Consider the following 9,804-nt stretch of genomic DNA (forward strand, 5'->3'; position numbering starts at 1 on the left):
AGTCAAATGAGGACAATAAACAGTGTGATTGCTCAAAAAGTATAATTGTAAAATTTGTAAGTTGCATTTCATTGGAAATTGAAATGACCGATTAATTCTTAATTGCACTTATATTTTCACTCTCACATTTTTAGTTCTTCTGAAAATTGAGAATCTATACTGAATGAAAGTAATAACTAAAACCGTATCAGTCTGATAACATTTTTGAACGAGTGTAAAATTAATATTTACTTTACAGGGCTCCCAAATGGTCGACTTTTCCCGCCAAAGTCCGTTTTTTAATGTAAAACCCGCTTTAGACCGCTTTTTAACATTTTGGTCCGCTTTTTAATTGTTTTTACTTAAAAATCAAATTTTAAAAGTTTACATTACGTTAAAAGATACTGTGTAGTGATGTTTGTTACTGTGTAGTGTTGTATTGAACCTGACTTTCCGGTATTATTTCGCTTTAGATAGGCATTGTTACTCCTCCAACCGCTGCAGCAGAGGAAGATTGGGCTTCGGGAACTTTGGACGCCGAGTATTTTGGCCGCCGGCGCAGGGAACTTTGGGCGCTGAGCATTTTGGACGCCAGGAACTTTGGGCGCCGAGCATATTGTGCCCAATGTTCCCGGCAGCAAATTTTGAAACGCTCTCAATGCTTACGTTCGACGAGCACGATTGGTAGCTACCGGTCAGTTAATATCACGTGACAGCTAATGATCACGTGCTCCAACCAACCAATCAACTGCTTAGAATGGTAACCGGTTGATCATAGAACGCTGCGGATCACGCCCACCGCTTCACTTCAGATCCTTTTTCGACACGGCGAGAAGGCATGTGCTAAGCTCACATGATTGACAGGCGAGCATCCAATCAGAAAAGGAATTGACACTGCATCTAGGACCCCCTCGCATGTTATTTATTAGCTGCCATCCCAATAATGGACAACCTTCAGGGGTTGAGGTTTCCCCTTGTTGCTTTGACTTGTTTACTATTTAAAACGCCTGCGGTCACCCCGGGGCTTTTAGGAAGACCCTTTGCTTTGCTATAAGACAGGAGACTTCCAGAATCGGCTCGTTGAGTTAGGAAAGAAAACTTCCATTGCCGCTAGAGAGAGAGAGAGAGAGAGAAATTACGATTTGAAAGAAAAAGAAACTTTAGTTTTGCAATGAGTTAGTCTTGACTGTTTACAACCATTTTTGAACGATTTGAAAAAGCATTTAAATGCAAGATTTTTTTTGTTAAAGGACATTTTGAGAAAGTTAGGAGATTTTTTTGAAATTGAAAAAACGTATTAAAACTACATACACACATGTATTATTTTAAAGTAACACACGCATGAATAATACATTTTTACATTTTCTTTATTCTTACATTCTACGCAATCTACAGCTCCGTACAGTATTAGACAATTGTAGGTTGGAAAAGGGTAAGGTTTTGGAAGGGGGATTAGTTTTAACGCCCCTCCATCCCCTTCCCCTTTTCTTTCAGTTTTGGACAGTGTCATGGTCATAATTTTTATTTGGACAAGAAGGGAGTATTATAATAACCATTAACATTTCCATGAGGGTTTAGAGAGGTGCAACGTTCAAAAGCACGCGTATTTGGAGCAAGGTAAGAGTCTCGTATAGGCATTCCCCCTAAAATATTCAAACGATCATGAAAAATATCTTTTTCCTAGAGGTTTGTTTTACAATTCTTACACTTAGTAATTCTTTGGTGTAAAACCTGAGTATCGGACTCACTCCTATGAGCCCCATGTTCAAAAAATATGTTTTAATCAAATTATTCTAATCAAATAATTAAGATTAAAAATAAAATCAAGTTTTTTTGCAATGTAACATTGCTGCTTTTCCATAGCTCACGGATCGCCGTCACTAATAATCACCGCCTGCTAACACTTCTTGATATAGGGATGGGGGCGGTGTATCCCTTTATTGAAAATCTGCGGTGCGGCTCGAATGCAACATGTAGTGTTTTCATGCCCTATTTAAAACATTTTTTGCAACGGAAAACATTTTTTGGACACGGGGCTTACAGGTGTCCAAAACCCTGGTTTTACTTCGGGGGAAAAAAAGGAAAACAAACCCTAGTATAAAAATTACAGCGTTTTCGAAATATTTTTTTAAAAAATAGGGGAACACCATTCTTTCTGATTCTTATGTAAAACGCGACCCTCCCTCTGATCCAAATATAACCGCTGTTTTCTCCCATCACCCCTACTTATTTATTTATTCATTTGGTCGCACAGTGTAATTCGTTATTTTCTCTTTTTGGCTCCTGCTCACAGTTCGTGCAAATGAGCAGGATATGCAGCAATGGATCATATTCTCCACCCAAAACCTGGTGACAGGAATACTAATAAGGCGAACCACGTTCTTATCTCTTGTGTCATACCCATCGCTACACTGTTACATGGTGACAAAAAACTGCTAGTTGATAGCGCTTTATCGTCAGTTAGACTATTTGATAAGGATGAAGTCACGATTGAGCTGATAAGTGTTATGTTACATCAAAAATAAGGGGAAAGCCGATATTTGAATTTTTGATCAAATGAATCAGTAAATAAAAGGTTGAAAATAAATGAAATGATACTGAACGCACATAGGAATTTTGAAACGGGAAGGTGCAAGATCGAAAGTCTCATTCTCATACCTTACTCCCAATACGCCAAACATATTGACTTGATTTTGTCGATTCTTGAGAACGAAAAACAGTAAAAAGTAAACTATTGAATAAATAATTAGCATTATTTAACGAAATAAACTTGTCTTGTAATGTTTTGTGTAACATTTACTATATATTAACCTGTATTCAATATTTATAATATAGTGTCATAATGTAACTGATTATGAGCCTTCTCAATGTCTCATTGTACCTCATTCCAAATCGCTCTGTGTTCCCACGCGGGGCACCTCAGTTTCCTAATTGCTGTCCCCCCTAGCCATAATTCGGTAGTGAGAGACTCAAACTAGGGGGGGGGGAAACTATGACTATAAGCACTTAGTGGTGCATTAATTCCCGAATAGAACTTTTTAAATAACATAAGGCTCTTTTCGAACCATGAAGTTAGATTTTCAGCACGTGAAAATTAGTTCATTAGATCAATAGTAATTCAGGATAACGTATTTATGTGATGACTTTGAGTAAAAGCACTTATTTTCGCGAGGCTTTCATTTTCGCAATTTTCCAGAGCTCGTCGTAATCACGAAAATTTAAACCTCGCGAAATAATTTTTTACAGAATAATTCTGTTCATATAAAATTCGCAAAATTTGCAACTCAGAAATTCGTAGATTTTTTTCAATTTCGCTAAAATTTAGGCTCGTAAGAATAAGTGCTTTCACAGTATTTCATCCTAGTTAATGCAACTGTTTATTTGCACAAAAGATTGTTGATGCTTTTCTTCAAAGTTCATTGTAATCACTTTCAACGGGCACATAATTATGACATCTTTTATTTGCATATTACACTTCTGATACATTTTTTCTGAAAGAAAGTTTTTGTTTTGCATTAAAATATAGTTGATAATATGGCAATTACGCAAAGTTAAAATGCAAACCTATTGTTAGATAGTGTAATTGGCACATAATTATGACATCTTTTATTTTATTTGCATATTACACCTCTGATACATTTTTTCGAAAGGAAGTTTTTCTTTTGCATTACAATATAGTTATCTCTGATATATTTGTTTATTGATCCTCAATAAACTTTTCGATTATATATACCCTCATGTATATTTTACACTTCTGATATATTTTTTCGAAAGGAAGTTTTTCTTTTGCATTAAAATATAGTTGATATTGATAATACGGCAATTACATAAAATAATGCAAAGCTGTTACAGTGTAATCTTTTCACTAAAAATGTTTAAGATTTATTTGAATTACTTGGGGGCTCGGTTCGTCCCATGCAAGGGCATAAAATATATTTCCAAATCTGTAAGCATTAAAATATAGTTGATAATATGGCAATTACGCAAAGTTAAAAGCAAACCTATTGTTATATAGTGTAATATTTTCGCTAAAAAAAAGTTTCAAATTTATTTGAATTACGTGGGGGGTTCCCCCTGCTAGAATATGTATTTCCAAATCTGTATGTAAGCAAGGAAAAAGTTGCGTAGCGAAGCTCAAAAAATAGTCTAGACCCGAAGGAAATAAATGCTCTCGCTCATTCAACCCTTAATTGCTGTCATCCCCTCCCCTAAACACATGTTTTTAATTACCCTTAAGACTGCCTGAAGACGATCTCCTTGCCCCACCCCAACAGGGGATAAAGAAGTTGTCCCCTCTTTCTCTATTGTCACCGGCGGAAGGCGTGGTTAACACGGAAATTCGTCAATTTTTGCAAAATTTTCCAGTTTTCCCCTCCCAATTACTCTTATCCTAATTTGAGTATGATTAAAAGAAAGGTATCCCTGAAAAGCCCATACTTTCAAGAATAACGCGTAGTTTTTCAATTTGAGCAAATGTTAGATCTTGATTATTTATGAAGCGTTTAAACAGAAAGCACCTCTTCTTTTGTCAACTCATAAATTTAACAGCCATTTACTATTAAATTTTAACAGAAAATGAAAAATTAAAAAAGACGCGTTATTTGTACTGCTGTGAAGAATGTTACGCAGAAAAAATTATCTCAAAATATTGAAATGCGAATTAGCAATCGGGAGGAAACTTCCCCGTAGACTTAACATTGACTTCGAAACTTCCGAGGCTCTCTCCAGCGGCCCCTTAATACGGTAAAGCCTTGGTTTCCTAGGAACGAACACGCCGAACGTCGGCGTCGCTCCTCGCCGAGACGAAAGCTTGATTCTTCTGCTCATGCGCGCCCGAGCCAATTCGGCGTTCTGAGTGGTCACGTCGGAATCCACTTGACTTTGATTTCAGCGTTACGTCGATGAGCGACGTCGAAGATCGGCGATTCGCTTCTAGGAAACCAAGGCTTAACCAGTAGATGATAGAACGCAGCGGTTAGTAACCGGTTACTCAGTAGTTGACCTGTTAGGATCGTCGAACAAAACCAATTACAGTACATTGGCGAAACGAGCGCGTTCTATTAAACAGCATGGTAACCTGGATACATTAAAGCATCCCGAGTAAAATGTAAACAGAGCCGCCCCTTTAAATTGTGAGGTAGAAATTGCAATGCGAAATATTGCTGTTTTAAGTTTTGGTTCGTTTTAATTTCACAATTTACTGTTTTTTGTGTTGAGAAATATTTCCGTTTTCATAGGGGTTTCTTCGGAATCTTAATTTAAGTCTGTATTATTGTTATGTTTGGAAAATTCTGCTCGCTGTAAACATTCGCAATAAACTAACATTGAAAGAGACGCAGAACAGATTTTAACATGATAGATAATACATGCTGTTTCAAAATGAGTTTCTTTGACTGTTGATTTTTTTATATGTTTGAGAATAGTAACTGAAATACGATCCGAGTGTGCTTCTCTTATGTTGTTGATGTTTTAATTTATTGTTTTTCTCTGAACAATGTTGAAGATTTTGGTTAGTTCATCAAGTTTTTTAATGATAAAAATGTTGTGAGAAAATCTGTAAAAAAATACTACCATTTGATGATCTAAGAAATACATTTTATCTCAAGGAAGAATATAATCCTTTTCATTTAATTTGTAATTTCACCATCTCAGTTTTCAGTTTTATAAAAAAAAAAGGGGGGGGGGGGAAGGGATGGGTGGGAAGATTTTGAGTCACTGCTCCTGTGTTCTGTGGGGCTCGTGAGAATTTGAGCGACCAGTGTCAGGCAGGTACCACAGTACTTGGAAATTTCTCACAGCCACACCACCATGCTCAGTTTTTAGAATGAAGCTAAACACATCATTCCCTGCCCTAATAATGTCATGTTATTTAACAAGAAAAATAGTGTATAATAACAAATAATTTTATTAAAATGAAATGTAAACTAAGTAAGCAAACATTTAAGCAGTAAGTGATGCCCCTAAACCAGTGCAAAAGAATTTACCATAGCTATTCAATAAATAACTAGTATGTTGTGGCCATCACGAAACTTTCTTCTATATTTTTCCTTTTTCTGATCCCTCCCCATGCTTGACGAGGAAGCAATATTCCTAACAAAAACAAAATTACACATGCAAAAACTTGACGACCATCCCAATGTCTGAATTATTGCAAAAGCAAAGCAAAGAGCGAAAATTGAAAGTTATTTTAAAAGCCTTGCTTGAATTAATTACAAATATTTTATTTGTTAACAAACATAAGATGGCAACAGTTAAAAATTTTAAATCATTGAGATAATATTTCCTATCATTTCCATACAATTAAAATCACGAGAAATACGCAGACGACAATCTATTACGATTTATCTTTCTTATTGTTGCATTAATAAAAATATTTTTATTCGCAAAAAAAAAAAAAAAAAAATCAACACCTCTTGGAGCGATCGGCGTCAAAATTAAACCAGAGCCTGTTTACATATGGATTCACATGTATTCCAAATTTCAACCAGAACGTAGCATTACTTCTTGAGATAGGGCACTCAAAATGGAAAAAAAGAACGGGTGATTGCGCTACCCCCCTTTTTAGCTGTTGACACAAAAATAAAATCAGTTCTTATACCCACTAAGGGCTACTTGCCGATAAATTTTTCTTTCATTCCGTTCATTATTTCTTGAGATACAGCAGTCACAATTGACGACAAAAAACGTTCTATAGTTCAACCCCCGTTTGAGTTATTGACACCAAAATTGAATCAGCACCTGTTCCTGTTACTGGCAATATATGGACCAAATTTTGTTTGATTCCGCCAGTTACTTCCTGAGGAATAGCAAGCACGCGTAACTCGAAAAACGTCCCATTGCTCCACCCCCCTTGGAGGAATTCGCGCCGAAAACTAATGGGCACAAGTTCACATAGGGGCACATATGTGTACAAAATTTCGTTCGATTTCATGCGGTAGTTTTTGTTGTAGAGCGGCCACAAAAAACTGGTCACACACAGACGTGACACACGTACATACACACACACATACACACAGACAGACAGACATTTTCCAAAAATGGTCGAAATGGACTCAGCACACCTCAAAACGTACGAATCCGTCAAAATTCGAAATTCGAAAATTTGCACGAATCCAATACTTTCTTCTATATATTAGATATAGAAGAAAGTAAAAATTAAACTTACTTTTCTAAAAGGCACCTAAAAAAATGTATTTAAAAAAATTATGAACAAATCGCAGTAACGATTGCTTCTGAACTGATTACTTTGTTGACAAATAATTAAATGGATTAATAATAACCTACCATAAATAACAAGCACATATTATATGCATAACACTTTTTTTTTGAAAGGTTACTTTCGGTATTTTTTTTTTCTTGCAGTGGTTTGCTTTCTGATTGGAATTGAATGGGGAAATTTACTTTTGTTTTGTTGCAAAATAAACTTTGAATTATCCGGAAAATTCGAATTTCCTGGCATGCTGGTCAACTTTGCTTTTTTCCTGCATGCCAGATAATGCGGGGTAGGTGTGAGTTCATTTGTATGCTAATAATAATAATATATTCAGAGCTCTAAAATTGTTTTTTGGCCTTGTTAATCTTGCCTGAACGAACTGATAATTGATAACAATTTGCAGATTGCACCAAAATCTTAATTATATTAAAATGTTCCCTACTAGGGGCCAATGGGCCTGTGCACCTTCATTAAAAAAAAATTCTATGTTCAAAGTGTATAGAGCAGCCCTACTCAAAGGAGTTTACAGCAAATATTGTATAATTGACTTTGAATTCATAGCACCTGTGATAGTTAAGTTAGAGGGGGGAGGGGAGCCAAAGTGAGTGCCCTCGGCTGGTGCATTCTTGCACCATTTGAACTTGTTCGTTTCCATTTTTTTCCCTTACATTCATGGCGTGTGAAGCATTCCGGAAAACTTGAAAAAGGGGTTGCTATTCATATTGTATTGTAATTAACTTTGAATTTGGAGCACTTCAGAAGTGATTGGTAGTCGGGGGAAAGGGGGGGAGGCTCTTGAGCCAAAGTAAGCACCCTACAACTTGTGAGCCACCCATGTTTTCTTTTTTAGGTTCAAAGCAATCCATATAAGTTTACAGAAGGAGCTTGCAGTTAATTATTCTTGCATTATAATTAATTTTGAATTCATGGCCCTGTGGAAGTGGGAGGAAAATTGGGGGAAGGGCCAGATCTGAAGCCTAAGTGAGCGCAAGATATGGCACGCTTCTCCATGACATTCAATCGTCTTCTCAACTTCATACTTTGTGCAGAATAGGGAGCTGAATAAGATTCAGTGCAAAGGGTTGTGAGAGCCCATGGTGTCCCTACCAATCTTTACGCCCTTATGAATGAAGAACCTTTCAACAGAAGACATTTTGACAAAACCTTATTCTTTTCAAAGTCATTGTGTATTATATCAGATATTTCAAGGAAAAAATAATAAATTTGATTTCATGAAAATTCCTACCTAATTTTTGTATGATTTGTTAAAAACCAGAAAATGTTCTTGAAATTTATTATTTCTGTTCTTTAAAAGAGTCGGAGTCATTTTTCCTCCAATTCCTCAGCCCTGGTTACCACCTGCTTTCTCGACACTAGCTGGCTTAGTAATGGCAGATTAAATCAATTAAATTATCTGTCTTATTGGTAAACTTGCTGCTTGTAAGTGCATTTCATTTAATGATAGTTGCTTCGAAATAAAAACTTTTTGCAATTGCTAATTAACAGTGAAATAAGAATCAAAGAGATCAAAGTGATATGGCATCACGAAAAACTGAGAAAACTACAAGACTGGCACGCATACCTTTCAAGATTCAAGAGAACATTTTGTTTGATTTATGCTTCCAATTTGAAAGTTAATGATGATTATGTGCAAGGTTTGAGGAAAAACATTTTTTTACACATTTGTCAATTCTGCATGTATGACATCCAGAGACTGCAATTTCATCCTTGTTATGTGCTCATCAGTCTGGAATGGTCAATCATCAAGCTGAAGACAGATGTCATCTCATTGAAGCTAAGAGTGCCAACAAACCGGTAACTAAATTTAATTGAGCAAATCACAAGGGTTCACAGCAGTGGTGTGCTTCAACTAAACAATCAAAAGCAATGCATAGGTATAAAGCAGAAAGTTACCGCCCTTAAGACTGGGCTAGTGTAGAACTACATGCAATATACTGACATCCCAGTTATGATATCCAGAGACTGCAGTTTCATCCTTGTTATGGGCTCATCAGTCTGAAATATTCAAGAACCGAGTTTGAGAGGCAGATACGAGACTCATTCAGCTTCAATGAGATGATTTCCATATGTTGCCTGTAGTTCTACCTTAGCCCTGGCTAAAAGGTGGTAAACTGCTTTATACCCATGCTTTGCTTTCAATTGACGAATTGAACTGCACCATTGCTGGGGACTTGCACTGGTGTGTTAATTTTAATTTAGCTACCAGTCTGTTGGCACTCTAAGCATCAATGAGATGACATCTGCCTCCAGCTTAGTTATTAACTGTTCCAGACTGACGAGTCCATAACAATGACGAAACTGCAGTCTCTGGATGTCATAACCAAGCTGTCGGTATATTGCATGCAGGGTTGCCAGACGTCCCGGATTTCAAGGGACAATCCCGTATTTTAAAAAATTGTCCCGTGTCCTGGGGAACTTCCATACGGGACGGCTAAAGTCCCATATTCTAGCTGATAACAATATTTTACTGAACGAAACATTGTTTGAAGGGGAAAAAATAGAACAAAACATGTGAAATAATGAGCTGTAAGAAAAATCATATAGCAGCAAACACAAAAATAATTATTTTCCTTTTGATTTGGTTTGCATGT

This window comes from Uloborus diversus, chromosome 9 (genome assembly GCF_026930045.1).
Source record: "Uloborus diversus isolate 005 chromosome 9, Udiv.v.3.1, whole genome shotgun sequence".
NCBI classification, from domain to species: Eukaryota; Metazoa; Arthropoda; class Arachnida; order Araneae; family Uloboridae; genus Uloborus; species Uloborus diversus.